Source organism: Lissotriton helveticus, chromosome 9 (genome assembly GCF_964261635.1).
Source record: "Lissotriton helveticus chromosome 9, aLisHel1.1, whole genome shotgun sequence".
Taxonomy (NCBI): Eukaryota; Metazoa; Chordata; class Amphibia; order Caudata; family Salamandridae; genus Lissotriton; species Lissotriton helveticus.
The window spans coordinates 286,635,832-286,655,751 of NC_136070.1; the positions used below are offsets into that span (position 1 = coordinate 286,635,832).

Below are 19,920 nucleotides of genomic sequence, written 5' to 3' on the forward strand. Positions count from 1 at the left end.
TTAAAATTACTATTCCCACTCAAAAGAGTGCAACAGTAGGTAAAGCATTGGATAGCGTAGGGGTAAAAATTACTATTCCCACTCCAGTGGGTGCAACAGTAGGGAAAGCGTTGGATAGCGTAGGGGTAAAAATTACTATTCCCACTCCAAATAGTGCAACAGTAGGGAAACCGTTGGATAGCGTAGGGGTTAAAATTACTATTCACTCTCCAGTGAGTGCAACAGTAGGGAAATTAAATACTTCATATATTATTTCAATAAATATAAATTAATATCTATCAAAAATTAATTAAAAGTAATTACGAATTTAATATAATATAATAATTAATCAATTATATTACAAATTCAATTTAATTATTACAATTATTCAACTATTAATACAAATTAATTACAAACTAACAATTTATAATTTAACATTTAAAAATTAATTTACACTAAATTCAAATTAAATACAATTAAATAAATTGTTTTATTTAATTAATTATAAATACATTACTTCCCATCCTATTCCCCTATAAACCCACAACCCACTACAGAAAATAAATTATTAATTTAACATAATTAGCAATTAATCAATTAAATAAAATTAATTAGCAATTCTAATTTAATTAATTACCCAAAAACATTAATTAACAATTAATTCTAAAACAATACCAATAAATATGTTAGCATATTTAATTAATTATAAATAAATTACTTGCCACCCAATTCCCCTATAAACCCACAACCCGCTACAGAAAATAAATTAGTAAAATTAACCTAATTAGCAATTAATCAATTAATTTAAATTAATTGCCAATTAAAAGTTAATTGATTACCAAATATAAATTAATTAACAAATAATTAAAAATGAATAACAATAAATAAATTTACATATTTAATTAATTATAATTAAATTACTTCCCACCCTATTCCCCTATAAACCCACAACCCGCTACAGAATTAAATTACGCAAAAATTAAAAAAAAAACCATTTCATTAATTAAAATTATTTATAACATAAATACACACTTTTCACACATATAATAACATAAAAAACACTATAAAAAATTCAATATTATCAAAAATTCGAAAATTTTATTAACCTATATTATATACTTCGATATTTTAACTGTCTATATAGTTTCAACATTCGATATTACATTACTTACCTTAAAAACGATATTTTTGATGTCTATATTCTGTCCAGTCGATATTTTGTCCATTCGATATTTAAAACTCGATATTGTGTCCAGTCGATATTTTGGAGTCGATATTTTGACTGTTCACCGAATGATATGTATTCCCTAACCCCAGGTGCATTGGGGTGGTTTCCCTAATTGGTTCTTCACAACATGTTGTGGCGCCCATTTATTTATTTATTTTATTTTTATTTTTGAGGTTTTATATAGCGCTGGCTGAACCAGAGGTATCAGAGCGCTTTACATGATAGTTACGGTAAGAAACGAAATTTCAACAGCAAGGAATTTCAACAAGTTAACAAAAGAGAAACGGCATGTAAATATACATAAACATAAAAACAGATAGAGCAAGAGCTATATACATATATAACAAGTAGGGTCAAAACTAGGGCGCAGGTTAAGACCCCCAATATTTATTGAGGAGGTGCAATTTGAGGTCTTTTTTAAAGCTGAAATAGGAAGGGTTGCATCGCAGGTTTTTAGGGAGGTCATTCCAGATGTTTGGGAAATTTCCGGAGAAGGAGCAGGATTGTGTGGATTTCTTTTTTAGCAGGGGTGGGACAGGGAGGACTGAGTACTTCTCAAAGGTCGTGTGCAGCCCACTATGCAGAGTTTATTGGCGAAGTATGGTGGTGTATTTTGATGGAGGGCTTTGTGTATAATGCAAGCGTTTTTGTAGGTGGATCTGCCTTCAATGGGGAGCCATTTAAGAGTTTTGAGGGCTGGGAGATGTGGTCGAAATGTTTGCAGTCAGTGATGAACCTGGCTGCAAGGTTGAGAACAGATTTGAGTGGAGCTAGGTGGACTTTGGGTATTCCAGTGAGGATGGCGTTGTCGTAATCGATTCGAGAAAGGACCAGAGATTGAACTACTAATTTAAAGTCTTTGGATGGAATAAAGGATTTGATTTTCTTGAGATGACAGAGAGTGAAGAGGGCTCCTTTAGCCGAATTTTTGATGTGAGCATTGAGATTTAGGTTATTGTTGATGGAGATACCAAGAGATTTGACTGAGTTGGACAAGGAGAGTGAGCAGTGGAGGGCATGTTGAGATGGAGAGAAGATAGATCCCTGGGGGACTCCTAGGGAGAATGGAATGAGGTTAGATAGACAATCCATAATTTTGATTTGCTGTGTTCGATGTTGTAGGTAGGAGAAAACCATTTCTGGGTAGTACCATTGAGGCTGAAGCGATCTCTGAGCACATGAAGTAGGGAAGAGTGGTTAACAGTATCGAACTCTGCGAAGAGATCAAGGAGGATACGTAGACACGTCTCGCCATTATCAAGAGAGTGGTGGATGTCATCAACAATGTTTAGCATGGCAGTTTCGGTGCTGCAGCCTTTCCTGACGCCTGATTGTAGGGGGTTCAGTAAGTGGAAATTTTCAATGTGTTTGCCTAATTGGAGCAATACACATTTTCCGAGGGCTTTAGAAAGAAGGGGGAGGTTAGAGATGGGGCGGAAATTGTTTAGGTCATTGGGGTCGGTACTAGGGTTTTTAACAATGGGGGCGATTTGACCAAGTTGAAGGGAGATAGGGACACATCCTGTGGCAAGGGAGGTGTTGATGATTGTGGTCCAAGATGGGGCAAGGATGTGTTTTAGGTCTTGGATAAGGTTTGAGGGGAGGTGGTCTTTGTTATGGGAGGACAGTTTAAGTTTAGCAATGATGTTGAGAACTTCGTGCTCTGTTATAGGGAGAAAATTATGCCAGGGGGCATTGCTTTCAAGTTGTGAGTTTGGCTGGTTGGGTACAAGAGGAGTAGTTGTGGGAAGGAGCGGGGAGTAGTTTAGGAGGGGTGTAGTAGTAGGAGTGTTTGAGGGGAGGTTAAGGAGAGGTAAAAAAGCGGGCAGGTGTGCGGGGGGACCAGGCGGTGTGGGGACTATGGTGTGTGCTTTAGAGAAGATGACAGGTGTAAGTGGGGGGGCTGGTTGGGATCAGAGTTGAAAGGAAGGATTGGTCTATTTTGGCGATTTTATCCAAGAAGAAGTGGGTAATTTCTTCACATCTAGCGGTCGAGGTCATCGGGTTAGGCGGTGCGGAGGAGGTTTGGTTAAGAATAATGTTGAACAGTTCTCTGGGTCTATTTTTGGCCCGATCGAGATGTGAACGGAATAAGGATGCCTTTCATTAAAAATGTGTTTCTTGTATGCGGATCTAGCTACTCTGAGGATTGTCAGACTTTAGGGAGAGGGATGTTGTCTCCATGTTCTTTCCATTAGTCTTAGTGAGCATTTTTCGTTGTTGAGCTCTAAGTTATACCAAGATTTGCAAGGGATTTTTAAGTTTTTAATGGGGCAAATTGATCTAGGACAAGAATTTGGTAAGCTCATTTGAATTTTGTGAGAGGTTAGTGAGGAGCAGTTGAGCTTGGACTTTGGACCCAAGAACATCAGGGGAGATAATTTCTGGTCCATTTCCTAGGTTTAATGGTTTTAGTGGGCGGAGTAGGAGACGTGGTAGTAATGGTGAACAATATGAGGTGGTGGTCTGACCAGACAATGGGGATCCTATTGGTCAGGAAGGCCAAGTCCTTGTTGGTAATAATGGCATCCGAGATGGCTCCTTTGGTATGGGTTGGGGACTGGCATAGTTGTTTGAGGTCATAGATCGCAAGAAGATTGGTGAGGAAGGTCGTTGTGGGATCCTTGGAGTCGTTCAAGTGGAGGTTGAAGTCTCCAAGGAAGAGATTTTTGGAGTTGGATATAGAGTATTGTGCAAGAAGTTCGGATAGTTCATCAATGAAGGGATGAGGATCACCAGGACGGTGGTAGATATTATGCAGACAAACTGGGTGGGAACCTTGAACTTTCAGTTCAGCTTCAAGGTATTCAAAGGTGGAGTGGCCAGAATTATTAACAAGGGAGAACTGAAGTTCATTTTTTAAGATTATGGCTAAGCCACCCCCTATACTGTGTCGGGCTGTCTTTCCTGAGGATAGAGTATCCGGGGAGAGGGTAGGTCAAGCATGCTTGTTGAGTGGTCAGTGAGCCAGGTTTCTGTGAAGAACGCGATGTCAAAGGATTCAGAAATTTCAATGGCGGGTCGGAAGGCAGATCAACAGTTCACCAGCAAGCAGGTGAGAGGTTTGGGGTTGCTTTAGGGGAGAGGGCATGAGTGGATAGTGGTGAGTTGAGGAGGGCGTCTGGGGAGATGGGAGAGGAGGGGATTCTGCTGGTCCCTAGAATAATGCGGATGTTGGATTAGTGGGGAGGAGGATTGTTAATTGAAGAACTGGGATGGTAAGAGCTGCAAATGTTGGCAAGGTCGGACTGGGAGAGATGGTTAGAGAAGCGGCGAGGCCTGCACATACGGCAGCGGAAAGGGGTAGTACTCAGATGATGATTGTAGTTAGAGGGGGTTTTTCGGTTGGAGTAGCGGGAATTAACATGGTTGATTAGGGGTATGTAGCTGAGGGATTTAAAATCTTCTCTACATCGAGAAAGTTAATTCATCAACTTAGAGAGATCGCGTTCAATGTTGCGTAGAGTCTGGGTTATTGGAGTGAGGGGGAACACTGTTGGGGAGAAGGAGGGTGATAGGGAATGTGATGTGAAGGAGTCGAGATCCAGTTGTTGATAAAGGTGAGTTTATTCAACAGGTAAAGCAGTACAAGTGTTCACCATCCTGCCTCAGCAACCGCCAGGATCAGAATGAAGAACATAGAACTAAACAGGTAAGAGAGAACGTGGAATACATGCTGGCATAACACTCCAAAGAGAGATAACATTAAGATGAGGCACAACATATCTCCTCCCTTTAAAGGAAAAAAAAAACAAAAAAACAGTAAAATAAAAACAAGGAAAAAACAAGAACAAATGAAGAACACATTAGTATCTGACAAATTCATCGAATTTCTTAGGTACCCGAAGAGTCCTTCCATGGGAGGTGCGACTCAAACTAGAGGACACTCCTTGTGTAGATCGAGGATCAGAAAGAAACTTCTTGGAACAGGTGGGGAAAGAGTCTGGAACGTGACATGTGCCCTGAGAAGAACCTGAAACAACTTGGGAACCCTTGAGGAGAGGACAACCCTTCAAGGACACATCTGTGGATGATTGCTCAACCACTTCCTCAACAGGAACCTGCTTCTTGGCGTACAAGGCAATCCTGCGAAAATTCCAATTTTGCCCATTCTCTAGCACAACATGCCATTTGTGTACTTCCTTAACCTTCACAGGATCGGAAAACTTATTCATGCCAAACTCCCTACGTCCTAACTTGATTTTAACCAAGTCACCCACTTCAACTCTACCCACCTTTCCAGGAACCACCTTAGAAGCGACACTACCTTCCCACAGCCATTGCGGGACCAGCTTAGTTCTGGGAGTCCTTCCACGCATGCACTCAAACGGAACCAAATCAGTCACCCCATGGGCTGTAGTATTGTAAGACCACACCATATCTTCTACCGCCCTGCGTACGTCCTTCTGTCCTTGTACAGACAACTGTATAGTACCCTTAATCAAACGGTTCATTCGTTCAACCAATCCATTGCCCTGGGGGTTGTAAAGGGAAGTACAAATGTGTTGAATACCATGATTGATTAAGAAAGAATGCATAGAGGACGATGTGAGTTGGGTGCCATTGTCAGTAACGAGGATTTTCGGAAAGCTCTCCTTAAGGAAAAGAGCTCTCAACTGTTTTATAACGGCATCCGTGGTGATATTCCTCATAAACTCAACACACAACCACCTAGAGGATACATCAACAAGAACTAAAGCAAATCTACAATCAGCAGGTAAGGAGTCCATGGGACCGATGAAATCCAAACATAACTTATCCCAAGGCAAAACACAAGAGCCGACAATAGAGCCCTGTGGAGGAGAGGAGATCTTCAATCTTTTTTCACTCTCCTTACACAGAAGACAAGATTCAACCCACCTACGCACATCATCGTCAACTCCTGGCCACCAAAAGGTTTTCTTAACCCTTTTTTGGGTCATGTTTTGCCCGAGATGTCCCTCATGGGCTAAGCAAAAAATTTTCCTCCTAAGAGAGGATGGCGGGACAAACCTCTCACCACGTAACACCAGATCATCAGAAGCACCCAAACTCAGCTCTTCTTGTAATTTGACAAAAGAACGCAGAGAAGGTTTAACATTCCCTTCCCTTCTCCATCCCAAACGTATAGCATCAACCAACTCTCCAAAATCAGCATCCTCTAGGACAGCCTGATGCCACTCTTCTCTAGAGATAGAATGGAATTCAGAAGAACATGCATCTTCAAAGGCAGCAATTAAACAGACACTCTCATCCTCCAAATCCTCACCCACATCCTTTGAAACAACAGGAAGACGTGACAAGCAGTCTGCCTGTGTATTCCTCCAACCGGAAATGTGCTCTAATTTATAAGTGTAATCTTGTAACTTAGCAGCAAACTTCATTAGGCGGGGAGAACCATTATTGGCTCCGCCCGGTGACAGAATTTTGAGAAGGGGCTTGTGGTCAGTCCTTAGACAGAATACCATACCCCATAGGTAGGTACGAAAGTGCGAAACGCCCCAAACAGCAGCTAGGGCCTCACGCTCGATGACAGCGTAGTTGCGCTCAGAGGAATTGAGGCAGCGAGAAGCAAATGCCACAGTTTTCTCACTTCCTCCAGACCTCTGAGATAACACAGCGCCAACACCGTAAGCACTTGCATCGACTGTAACGTAAGTATCCCTACCAGGTTCAAAGGTTGTCAAAATGCCCGCATTAATGATATCACTCTTAACCAGTTCAAAGGCTTGTGACTGTAACGTTCCCCACTCGAAGTGCACACCTTTTCTAAGTAACATTCGTAACGGTTCAGTCTTATGTGAGAAATTAGGGACAAATTTGGAGTAGTACTCCACTAAACCAAGAAACGACTTGAGTTGGTCTTTGTCAGTAGGAATAGGAGCACACCTGATAGCTTTTAGAAGATCTTCCTTTGGCTTAATACCATTCTGAGAAATAGTGTACCCCAAATAGTCGATTTCAGTTAACAAAAACTGACATTTGTCTTTTCTCAAAGTAAGACCAGCAGTTGAAAGAATTTGTAAAACTTTTGACAGATTAGAATTGTGCTCACGCTCATCTAAACCAGTAATCAAGATGTCATCTTGGAAGAAGTGAACATGCTTTAAGTCTTTGAAAAGAGAATGCATCATGCGTTGAAAAACGCTTGCCGCAGAGGCAAGGCCAAAAGGCAACCTTTTAAATTGAAACACCCCTTCAATGGTGACAAAGGCAGTAAACTTTTTGGAGTCAGGGTGTAACACAACTTGATGGTAGGCGGACCGTAGGTCCAGTTTACTAAAGAATTTAACCTTGTCCATTAGTAAGACCATTTCAGAAATGTTGGGCAAAGGAAATTTGTCGACAATAATGTTCTGGTTAAGAGAACGAAGGTCAACACAAAAACGGAGCTTACCGTCCTTTTTCTGTGTGACTACTACTGGCGAAAGCCATTCAGAAGCTTCCACCGGTTCAATTATGTCTTGCTTCTGCATGTCGTCAAGCATTTCCTTTACTTCCTTCCTAACAGCAATGGGAATTCTTCTTAAAGCATGTCTAACTGGGAAAGCATTTTCCTTAACCTTGATTTCGTGTAAGTAACCTTTCAATTTGCCCAATGTAGGACGGAATACATCAGAGAATTTAGAAAGAACATTTTCAAGATTTTAAAATAATCCATTGTGCTATGCACGCGTGGGTTCGTATCCCATCCTCGTCGCCAAAATGATGTGAAGGAGTCGAGATCCAGTTGTTGATAAAGGTGAGTTTATTCAACAGGTAAAGCAGTACAAGTGTTCACCATCCTGCCTCAGCAACCGCCAGGATCAGAATGAAGAACATAGAACTAAACAGGTAAGAGAGAACGTGGAATACATGCTGGCATAACACTCCAAAGAGAGATAACATTAAGATGAGGCACAACAGAATGCTCTGAGTTTGCTGCAGAGGAAGGTCTGTTGTGTGTTGGGTGAGAGAGGCCAGAAGGGGAAGGTTGATGAGTGTTAAGGCTGTTGGGCGAGACGGGTGGCATGATGGGGAAAGGAGATTTAGCATCTCATGGGATGAGGATAGAGCTGTAATAAGGGCATGAAGAGTATGGAGAAGGATTGGGTCGGGGATTAACGGTGATGTGTAATTCGGCAGGTGAGATGAAGGATTAGGAGAGGGTGATGGTGGCGCTGGGAGGGTTAAGATAGGGGAGCCAGGGTAGAGGGGTAAGGATGCGGATTGTGGGGGCAGGGAGGGAAACAAGGGGTTACAAATATTATTAGGGGGGGACATGTTGTTAGAGTGCGTGAGTGATTTGGAGAGGTGGTGTGCATTGGGGACACCAGGAAGGGGGGTTCGCTGGGGGGAGAGACTATTTGGATGATGGTGATTGGGTGACAGCATTGGCTGTAGAGAAGACAGGGGGGAGAGGGATGATGGTGATTGGAGGATGGGATTGGTTGGGGGGATGACAGGGGAGGGGTAGAATGGGTGGGTGTTGAGCTGTTGGGTAGACGGAGGGTTAAGAATAGTTTTGCTAAGGTGGAGAGACAAGGTGTTGAAGTGGTGCTCAATGATGGTGAGGTGTGATTTGGCTGCTTGTATGAGGATGTTACTCATTTTGAAAATGGAGATGTCAATTTCCCCAGGAAAATATGCGGAGGGAGTAGTGGAAAGTTTAAATCCTTAAGGAATTTTGGTTGAGTTAGAGACTGGGAGATGTTGTAGGAAGATGCTTTGCATTTGTGTGTGTGTGTGTGGGACTTGTAATGCGCTCAGCTGCCCGTAAGCGTCCCGGCGCTGAAGACCGCTGGGGAACCCGTCCTGGCTTTCCCTGTGAGATGGCCCCTTCTGGGTATCTCCAAGGTGAAACCAGGCATACCCGGCGTCTGTGGGGGGCCGTTGTAGAGATGAGGCAAGCTTAATGCCCAGAGTTGCCGAGTGTGATCCCTGGTTAGAGTAGTCACTGAGGCGACAATTATCGAGTCCGCTGACCCTGGTCCACGACCCTGCCGCGTCGGGAATTGAACCCTGGTCCCGGGCCGTTCTCTGCTTTCCGGTCTGCCGCCTCTAACCAGTGAGCCACACCAGTCCACTTTGGAGGGGCGTTTAGAAAAGAAGATGTTGTTAGATAGTTTTAATGGGGAAAGTGAAGCTGAGGTAGTTATCAACAATAAGTGTTTCAGGGTTTCAGATGAGTAGTTTGTGTTTGAAGTTTTTCTTAGCGTTTTCTGATAGATTGGGGGGGTACAGAATGGTCCAGGAGTTGGGGTCGTTTTTGGAGAGAGTAGAGTCATGGTAGATGTGTGTGTGGACTTAGGGAGTCATGATGGGTCTGAAATGAGATGGAGAGCATTGGAAGAGGGCAGAGCAGGCAATAAGGGTTAAGATAAAGGGGGTTGATGAATCTGGGAGAGGAGAGTAGGAGGGGGAGGACGGCGCAGGAGGTGGAGGTATACTCTGAGGCCATGAGAGGAGAGAGGGAAATCCTGGTGGGAGTGGGGGATGAGAGCAAGGTATCTGATAGAGGGGCGAATGGGTGGAAGAGTTAGGTAGGGGACAGGGCAGGAGTTTGTTGACACAGAGGGACATAAGAAGATAGAGTGGTCAGTGATATGATGGGGTGAGAGGGGACAGGACAGCTAGTTTGTTAGGGGGTGGAGAAAAGTATAGCAATTATAATGGGCATCAGAGAAAATGGAAGGAGAGGAGGGGGGTCGGAACTTGGGGAGGAGATAGGGGGCAGTGGTTAGGGGGATGAGGGGCGGGAGTGTATAAGGTGAGGAAGAAGGGAAATAGCAATACGTGTGAGTGTAGGGCAGTATGTTACAGAAGTATTCACAGGTATTGAAAATAGTAGAGATAACCAAGTAGGTCATCAAAGGAGGCAGAGTGTTCAGAATACAATGTAGACAGAGTAGAGAATGAATACCAGGCTTAGAGCATGATCTAAATTACAATAGAGGGCCAATAGGGTCATTGGCGGTGAAGTAGTGATTCTGAATTGTTGGTGAACAGAGCAGAGGGGATGAGAGATTGAGTGATGACAGGGCGTAGACTGGGGGGCATAATAGGACTCAGGGACATGGTCATTTCTGAAATGCAGTGTAGCGAAAGCCATGTTTTGAGGGTCCCAAAAGTGAGCATATATAAAGGATGGAAAAAAATTTTCATCATAATATAAATTATTTAAGGGTGGTATACCAATTTTAGGAATTTGCCTCAGTTTAAAGCAAATGATAGCATTCATTGAAAGTTAAAGATTGAAGATGTCAAACATGTCATACTAGAGTGCAGTTCACAAAGTTTCCAATTATTGACCTCTGTTTGAGTTCAACAAAATATCTTGAAGGTAGCTTTGGTCGTGGTCATACACTGGGCACTGTCAAACTATGTAGCTCTACTTCTGGATGCCTTTACCAAGCAGTTTATAGTGATTTTAGTCAAACAGAAGGACCTCCCAACTATCTTTTGTATGCAAGGGAAGAGGGAAGACCAAATAAATCAATGCCACTGGATATATCAATGTTGTGGGATAGGGATTTTATTTACTCAATCTATTAACTCATTAAGTTGTTGTTTTGACTTTCTTCAATTGGACTAACTAACATCTGACAACAATAATGTGCATATGAATGCCCAGAGATGGGAAACTGGCATCCATATGACAACATGGAACAATCTGGTCACTCTGTCTAGATGGAAATTTCTTTCGAGCCAGCAAGTAAAAAATGGGGTGACTTTCGTATCATACAATTGATCATTCTCGCCTCGGTGCCTATTCTAATCATGAGTCCCACTCTGCACCTCTGGGCAATAGCTTGCTTAATCTCTACAACGGCCCCAACAACGCTGAGGATGCCTGACTTCACCTTGGGAGTGCCCAGTAGTGGGCTCCTCTCAGGGAAAGGCCAGGAAGGGTTCCTCGGCGGTATTCGTACAAGCGCCGAGATGCCTACGGGTAGTCGTGCGCTATACAAGTGCGTAATCATCATCATTCATGCCTTACAAAGGCTTGTGTCAGTTTGGTGATCTCAGCAATTTCTGAGAGCCCCAGCGACTTAGGGCAGCTTATTAGGACCATCCATAATATGAGTTGTCCGCTACAACAGTCTCCCCATTCTGAGGGTATCTGGATAGTTACTCTACGGGGTTTGTGGACCGCGGTCTGTACCTCACTAGAAGCTGGTATTTCTGAAACTGCAGGAACAACTGCTCTATTCTGTGGGAAAGGATGTGGTGCTGTACCTGCAAGCAGAAAAATCTGGGGTTTGTGATCCGTGTTTACCATGAAAGTTTTACCATAGACAGACAAATGGAAGTGAGCAAATTCCATTTGATGGCCAGTGCCACTTTTTCAATGTGGGCGTACCTCCTCTCAGTCAAACTAAGCACTCCACTCACAAAAGCAATTGGCTTACCTGTCTCAGATCCAGCGTGTTGCATAAAGACGGCTCATACCCTGATAGAACTTGTATCCATAATCAACTCTGTTTCTTTCCCTGGATCACAGTAGGAAATAGGTGTGTCGTAAGGTCTTTTTAACCTGGTAGAACATTTCCTCCGCTGCCTTGCCCCATGTCCAGGTGCTCTATGCTTTTGTGCACTCAGGTAGCAGCCCAGCCATTGTGTCAAGATTGGGGATGAACATTGCGTAATAGATGGCACCACCCTCGCCTGAGCAAATGTATTCAAAGAATTTCACCTCCTGCTTTATGAATTGCCAAATACTTTTGTAGAGGGTGAGGCCCATGTCACTTCTGCAGGGTTGCTGTGAGCAGTTTCTGGTGCTTCGCAAGGCTTGAGTGAACATGACAATATTGTCATTGAGGTGCAGCCCTACGTGTGTTGAGAAGGTTGTGATGTAGTGACAGTCTTCACTCAGTTCAGCTGATGGTAGCCCACGTTCAAGTCCAGTGTAGAGAAGCGCCAGGCTACACTGAGGTCATTAATAAGGTCATCGATTGTGAGCATTATGTTTCATTCCCTTCAGATCGCTTTGATTGGGAGCCTCACATCGAAACATGTAACCCACTTGTTTCAGCTTCTTCATGCTAATCACTGGGGAGACGCACAGTGTTGAACCCATGACTTTTTCAATGACACCCAGTCTCCTCCAGTTTTTGTAGTTATGCCTCTATGCCTGGGCAAAGATGGAGCAGGGCCCTGCAGTGTCTAAAACCAACTGGGCGGCGGGATATGTTGATATGGAGTGACATTGAAGGTGCTCACCGCATACCAAGTACCTTGAAGAGCTGAAGGAACTGAGCCATTACAGAGTTCGCTGTCCAGGAATTGATGGCTGTGGCAAACTGTATGAATTTTAGTTCTTTAGATGTGTGAATGTCATGTTTGGCAACAAAGAATTTTGATGGGCAGGAAGTGCTGCCATATGAGATGGTTCAGTCGAGGGTGTCTGTGAGTAGCAGTACAGCTGTCCCTCCACATGCGAAGAGTTTCACTTTAGTGGGGCAAAGACGTGGCGTTTGCTTAAGCTTGTTGAATAGCACAGTAATCATAACATTAACCGAGCCTCTGTGTTAGAATGAACAGGTGTACCTTCCACATGAACACAGCAGGTCATGCACCGGTTCCCTAGGCTCCTTTGATTACCATTGATGCAGGATCTCAGGAAGATGTTGTTGTCCCCTGCGTCTTGGCTGCCGAACTTAAACGGGGCACAACACTCTCCCATGGCTGGCTCCTTGGTTGCCAGAATAACTTGTACTCCTTGTCTTCTGTTGAAACCTCTTAATCATTGAAATAGCCAGCTTGGACCCCCCCAACCCCCCCTGCAGACTCTGGCAAAGTGAATGGATTGCTGGCAGCTTGCACAAATCTTTCTCTTGGCGGGGTATTCTTGAAGCCTGTGATGGTTAAGCCCACAGTATCCACAGTTTCTGCATAGGAAGCAGGCCTTGCCCCCCGTGCATTGCAGCTTCCTTCACTTTACAGAGACGCCAGCCCAGACATCACGCCCAGAGTCATGATGCATGAATGCGTGTGGGTATTATCATTATGTGACCAACTACAGCGGCTAGCTGAGCAGCCATAAAATGTCAGTTCACCCAGTAACTCACTAAATAGTTGTCTATGTTAGAATATGGGTGAAATTACACCACCTGTTAGTGAAATGTCCTTTTCATTTTCAATCAGACACTGAGGAATGACTACAAACAAGGATCACGTGTGAACAGATGTGCCTAGGAATGCACACACATAGCAGAGCTATCATATCTCTCAAGGGCCCTCTCGCCACACGTAATACAATATTTTTAATCGCTTGCCAGCCCTGACAAATGTAACGTAACTCAGGTTACACAAACATTTTTCCAATAAAAATCTGAATCCTTGCATGGTCTGGGATTTATCACGCCAATCAAATGAGCTACCGAGCTGATACCATGTTCGCTCAGCGTTAACACCCGTTTGTATCCACATTCTCTGGCTGCTCAAGGAAAGAGAGCTTCTGTTAGGCTTTACTTCTTATTGAGCAGTTATATGGTCTGGGACTGCCGACCATCCCCGTCCCCTGTCTTGTGCACCCCCACAATTATTAAAAATGGACATGAGAGGAGGTTCTTATTAAAACATGAAAACAAATAAAAAAAATTGAAATAAACCATATTTACAAAATCATTTATGCAGAAAAAACTACTGACATTAGATTACAATCCATGTAGACAGATATCCAAGGGCTAACCTTAACAAATTTCTAATACAAAATATTTCCTAACCAAATCTAATATTTTGGATCATAATCACACGTTTATTAATTTTTCTGCGTATCCCATTTTTGGGCCTACAGCAAGATCGCTAACCGGTGTCAGATCCTTATCAACCAGCCACGCCCTCACGTATGTTCTCTCAGCGTTAACACTTGTTTGTATCCGTAATGTTCCACAAAACAGAGGCCATGGCTTGTCTAGAGCCTATCTTCTGTCTTTGAATAATTGTTCCAAGCACTGCCATGGCATCCTTAAACCTGATACATGGTACGGCCCAGTCCACTGCCAACACTGCAAGGTAACATTTTGGCCTGAGCTAGCATCCAAAGGGAAGCCACGACCCATCACTTTACGAGGGGGGCTTATTAATACTAGATCAATGTGCAAGAATGCACAACATATCCATGATCTGATTATTGAAGGGGACTTAGACTGGCTTTTTATTACAGAAACCTGGCTAAAGGCCTGGTGTAACCCAGATATAGCAGTGGCCCTCCCACAAGGGTTTCAAATTCAACGTTTAGATAGACAGGAGCAACGGGGAGGGGGTTTGGCTATTATCCATATTGATACTATAACATGCACCACTTATGAATTGCCAGACATCAAGGGGGTAGAAGCTATGGCCTTTTGCTTAAACATTCATGACTCCTTGACGTTTTCTGGCGCCCTAGTATACCGCCCTCTGGGACAACCTCAAGAATTCCTGGAGAGCATTGGGGACGTACTGAGCGATCTCACGCTCAGATTTGCCCATTTTACACTACTAGGGGATCTTAATTTCCACTTAGAATACCCGAAAGATCAAGGAGTAATGTGCTTCATGGATATACTCAACGTCCTTGGCTTAAGCCTGCTGACTCTAGAACCCACACACAGAGCAGGCCTATATTGGATTGTATTTGTTCTAATTCCAACATTCTGACTATCAAACCCCCCTCTGCCCAAATCTGGTCAGACCACAAATTCATTCCTTTTGACCTTGCATTAAAATCTAATGTTCCAGAAAAAACAAATAAAAGAACAATGAGAAGTAACAAACCTGACTGGAAAAAAGCACTTGCCCAACCAGATCTTCTGAAGAAAGCAATAGAGAGTAAACCCATATTATCTGGCCATACCACGATAGACAATCAGCATTTCTGTTAATGGATCACAGCGTTAAGTAAGCAGTCAGATCCAATGAATGTGAAAAATTCAGGTGGTATCAAAAAGAAAAAGAGCGCCCCTTGGTTCTCCTCAGCCCTGAAATCAGAGTTAAGTATAGTAAAATCACTAGAACGCAGATGGCGTAGGAATTATGAGGCAGACGCCCGTGGGATCTACAAAGCAGCACGTAGGCAGTACCATGCCTCAATTAAATCAGCGAATAAAGCTCACTTCCTAGAGGCAATAGCCTCCTCCGGAAATGGACAAAAAGAAATATTTAGGATTGTCAACAGCTTCACTAATCCTAGCGCACTTGCACAGGAAATCCCCCCCTCTCTATCCCTTTGCAACTCTATTGCTGACTACTTTGAAAATAAAATTCTAGACATTGTTAAGGACTTCCCCCAACCAATCCTGACCTCCTCTGACAAGGAAAGGACGGAACTAAATAAAGAGAATGATCCCAATATGCCCCATTTTAATGTCTTTTTACCTATTTCTTTAGAGGAGTCACATCAGGCCATTCTGTCTAGTAAATTGGGATCACCTTTTGACCCCTGTCCTCCCATGTTTCTAAGAGCCTTGGCCAATGAGGTAAATCCTATTGTCAATAGTATTATTAACTCGCCACGGCTGAAATTCCGCGCGACTGGAAATTAGCCGCCGTCAAACCCCTTAAAAAAAAACTTTATCTGACCCCACTATCCTCTCCAACCTGCGTCCCATCTCACTGCTGCCAGTGGTGTTTAAAATGACCGAATCTTTTGTCAATAGACAACTCACGACATTCCTGGAAGACAATAACATCTTGCATACCAACCAATCAGGCTTTAGGTCCAAGCACTCGACAGAATCTGCCCTCCTATTCTCTGCTGAGACCCTGCGAACCGCTATGGACCAGGGGAAGAAGGCCGTCCTGATATTACTCGATCTATCGGCGCCCTTCGATACGGTCTCACACACAATCTTGATTGACTGTCTACTCAGCTCAGGGATAGGAGGAGTAGTGTTGGACTGGCTCAAAAACTTCCTTAGCCAAAAACGCCAAGTCACGGTATTGGGAGAATTCAACTCCGAAGAAAAATTCATCAGCACAGGGGTTCCTCAGGGCTCCAGCCTGAGCCCTGTACTTTTTAACCTTTACATGGTGCCTCTGATCGAGCTCATCTCCTCTTATCAGATCAGTACAATATCCTACGCTGATGATACGCAGCTTATCCTGGTTGACAAGGAGCTGCCCGGAGCTGAAGAAAACCTTAAAAAATGCCTGACTGCTACATTTGAGTGGATGAAGACCAACCATCTCAAATGTAACTCTGGGAAAACGGAAATCTTACCGTTTGGCTCCCAAAATCTGTTTTCCCCTAAGCAGTGGTGGCCTGAAGATGCTGAAGCCCCCCCCAATACCATCTCTTCTGCCCGTAACTTAGGTGTCAAGTGCGATGACTTATTGTCATTTAAGCAACTGGTGTGGCTAGCACATGCTTCTATATCATCAGAATGCTCAGGAAATTCTTTGACCTCCTCCCACTGTCAACAAGGAAAATGGTAGCGGTGGCGCTTATAACATCAAGACTGGACTACTGCAATAACCTGTATGGGGGAGCAAATAAATCCGTGCTCCACAGGCTGCAGATGGTCCAGCATGCCACCGCTCGCCTGGTTCTTGGTTGGCCCAGGAAATCATCTGCTTCAGCTGCACTTTATGCCCTTCACTGGCTTCCAATACATAAACGTATCTTATTTAAAATTTTGGTTATCACTTTCAGAGCTTATCACTCACAAGGACCCAGGTATCTTTCTAAAAGTTTTAAACGCCACCTTCCCATTCGGAGTTTGAGATCCTCCAACCAGAATCTACTAGTTATTCCAAAATTCAGACTCACCACCAAAGGTGGAAAATCCCTTGCTGTTTTGGGCTCTAGAGCTTGGAATAAACTGCCACTTCCGCTCCGGCAAATTTCATCAGAATCTCTTTTTAGGAAAGCCCTGAAGACCTGGATCTTCATGCTTACCGATGTTGCCTGTAAAGCCTTGGTGCAATAGGATGCAAGTTCTTTGGAAAATTGCCTCAGCTATCCACCCTTTTCCATTCTGGGTTGGTACTAAGCGCCAACATGCTCCTTGGAGTGATAGATTGCGCTATAGAAATGCATTTCGCATTACATTACATTGTTACAGTAACAGGACCAGGCTAGATATTACTCCAAGAATTCCTTAGTTTATTGAATTACTTCTGATGAGCTCTTAGCACAAATCCATATTTTGTAAAGCGCAAACTATACTCACCCTTACAGGTCTCAAGGCGCTGGGGGGCGTTGTGGAAATTAAGAGAGCTATTGCCCAGAGTCATGTGGTGCTGAGCTGAGTTGCTGCCGGAGCCGGGGATCGAACTATGAAACATAAGCTGGGAAGTCAGCTGCCCTGGCGGCTGCACCACACATCTCCACTAGCACACACCACTTTTGATCGGGTTCCTGGGTTTTAAAACATCTTGGTTATCTTCATTCTTCACCCGAGACCAGGCAGCTTCCTTGGAATAAGCTCCACTTTTCAAGAACAAAATTCAGCAGTTAAAGTTGTTCTCACTGACAAATGTCTTCAAATCCTTGAATATTAGGGGCTCTAAATTAAACGGAAATATTCCCTTTAGGTGACTCGTACACTGTTTATCCTGTTGCCTCAAAAAACTCCAGAACAGTCATGGCAGAACTTGGGAGTAGGTTGGTAACCTAGCACTAGCACCTCAGGGCACTTACAGCACTTTTAAGACTACAGTAGCAAATTATGGCAATTTGATGTAAATTATCTCACTACATTGATGTGACTGCTTTTTTCTACAGCGAAAAAAGTGTCACCCAAAGTGTCACCCCAAAAGAATTAAAATGTCACATATAAGCACATAAACATCAAGGAAAGTTCACACATAAGGAAGCTGACAACTTGGCAGCTCGGTGCTGCGGTGTTCCATACTTAAATTGGACGGACAGCATTTGTGTCCACCCTGGTTACAAATGACATCTCACATCTTTTCATTTCAAATGGGAGGAGCAGATATCTTCCAATCGTGTGTTTTTTTGCCTCTGGTTTTATATATTTTTTGATTTAATCTTCAATTCAGGACTGCATATGCCGAAAGGAAATAGAAAACAATATAACCAAAACTTTCCTCAGGCGGGAGGCTGTTGCAAACGATCATGACACAGATAGGCTCTCTCCTGTGGTTCCTTATACAACTGCAAACTTCAAAGAGATGCGAATGCGCAAATGAAAAGTCCAACTAGTTATATTTGGCTCGATTTTCAATATTCTATAAATAGGACATATCATATGCGTGTTACTTGCTTAAAAGCAAGTACATACCCCTCCTCACCTGCGTAGTCTCTGCCGTATCGCTTGCTTTGGTCTTTTTGTTGCTGAGGAACGAACACCTTTTATACTTACGACACTTTCACTTTCGCTCTGTGTAAAAGGTCAGGTGATTTTCCGGTTAACGCAGTTTTCAGCGCCTTAGAAGAAGTACAACGATTGCTAGGTTACACACAAGTAAAACACCTTCAGAGGGAAAGAACAATTCACTTAGCAGTAATGGGTCTTCCGTCAAACCATGCGGGCTAAGTAACATACGTACCTTTAAATATAGGAGGCCGAAAAATATCCAGTTTTACAGCTTTATAGTTCAGAGGCGTGGTTACCAGGGCCGCAGCCTGTGCAGTGCACCGGGGCACGGAGGTTGGAGGATGCCCAACTTTAACAGCCCCTCGGTAGCCGCTCGAGGACTGTGATTGATTGCTGTACATTGGGGAAGCTGCAAGGAGACCCGCGGGACTGCGAGGACCAGCGGCCCTTGCCTTTAGGCGCTGTATGCCTCTTCCCGCCCCTCCCACGCCGGATAAAACAACGCCTGAAAACTGGAGTATGGATAATTGAAGGTAAGTAAACAATTTAATAAATTAAACGAATTTCGTAGCGCACCCTGCATTTGCGATGCAGGGCGCGCTACGAAATTCGTTGTATTAATTAAATTGTTTACTTACCTTCAATTATCCATACTCCAGTTTTTCGCACCCTCCCCCGCCCCGCCTCTCCGCCCCACCGAAACTCCCTCCACGGGCCGTGGCTGTTGTGTGCTATATAGTTTTATCCTAAAATTGTATGTATATGTAAATGTAGTGGTCATTTCAATCGAAAATGTGTTGTATATAAATGACTGTGCCTACCACACCATTGTTTGGTAATGTTTTTTTGACAGCGTTCTCCTTAATGCAATACCAGCTACATACTACACTCTCTCCTGCTGAATGGGCAAGGCTCATTTGCAACAATTGTTCTTTGTGTGATGCCTGGATTTTTTAGAAGCCCTATACGTTCAGTGATATAACATTGATGGCACCACCACCAATCTGCAAATTGTTCCAGCACCACTGCCTAGTAAGGTGTTAGGAGCTCAAACTGCACTGGGAGTTTGCTGTTAGCTCCGTTCGATTCCAGTAGCTGCATTATTCAGATTCCAAGCAGCAGAATCTACTGAAGCACATGCGGGGGCACCGATAAGGCCTTATTGCGTGTGCACTGAATGGCTGAGTAGTGCACATGATCACTTTTGTAAATGCATTACGAGGCCCTAGCAGCACTTTTACGTCGCTGGACCTTCACTTTTTTTACGTTCCGGTGGTGCAATGTGCCATAGCATATTTACAAGGCCACGCAAAGCCACTTTACGTGGCTTTGTGTGGCCTTGTAAATATGTGCCCCTTTCATGCAGAACACTGCACGAAAGGGGCGTTCTATGGGTGTTGCTGCGCGTGGTGCTATGCAACACTCATGGAAGCTGAAAGAGTCCCAGATTTACTAGGAATCGTAAACCTGGGAGTAAGTCAGATTCTA

General features: G+C 43.6%; 1 protein-coding gene across 1 annotated transcript in view; it reads right to left on the reverse strand.

The window, feature by feature from the left end:
* LOC144782723 (interferon-induced very large GTPase 1-like) overlaps positions 1-18,465 on the reverse strand; it is a 118,098-nt gene extending 99,633 nt beyond the window's left edge. The window contains exon 1 of the mRNA XM_078662050.1: positions 18,407-18,465. The gene's annotated coding sequence lies outside the window, so the exon portion shown is untranslated. The remainder of the gene's footprint in view (positions 1-18,406) is intronic.
* Between the last annotated feature and the right edge of the window lie 1,455 nt (positions 18,466-19,920).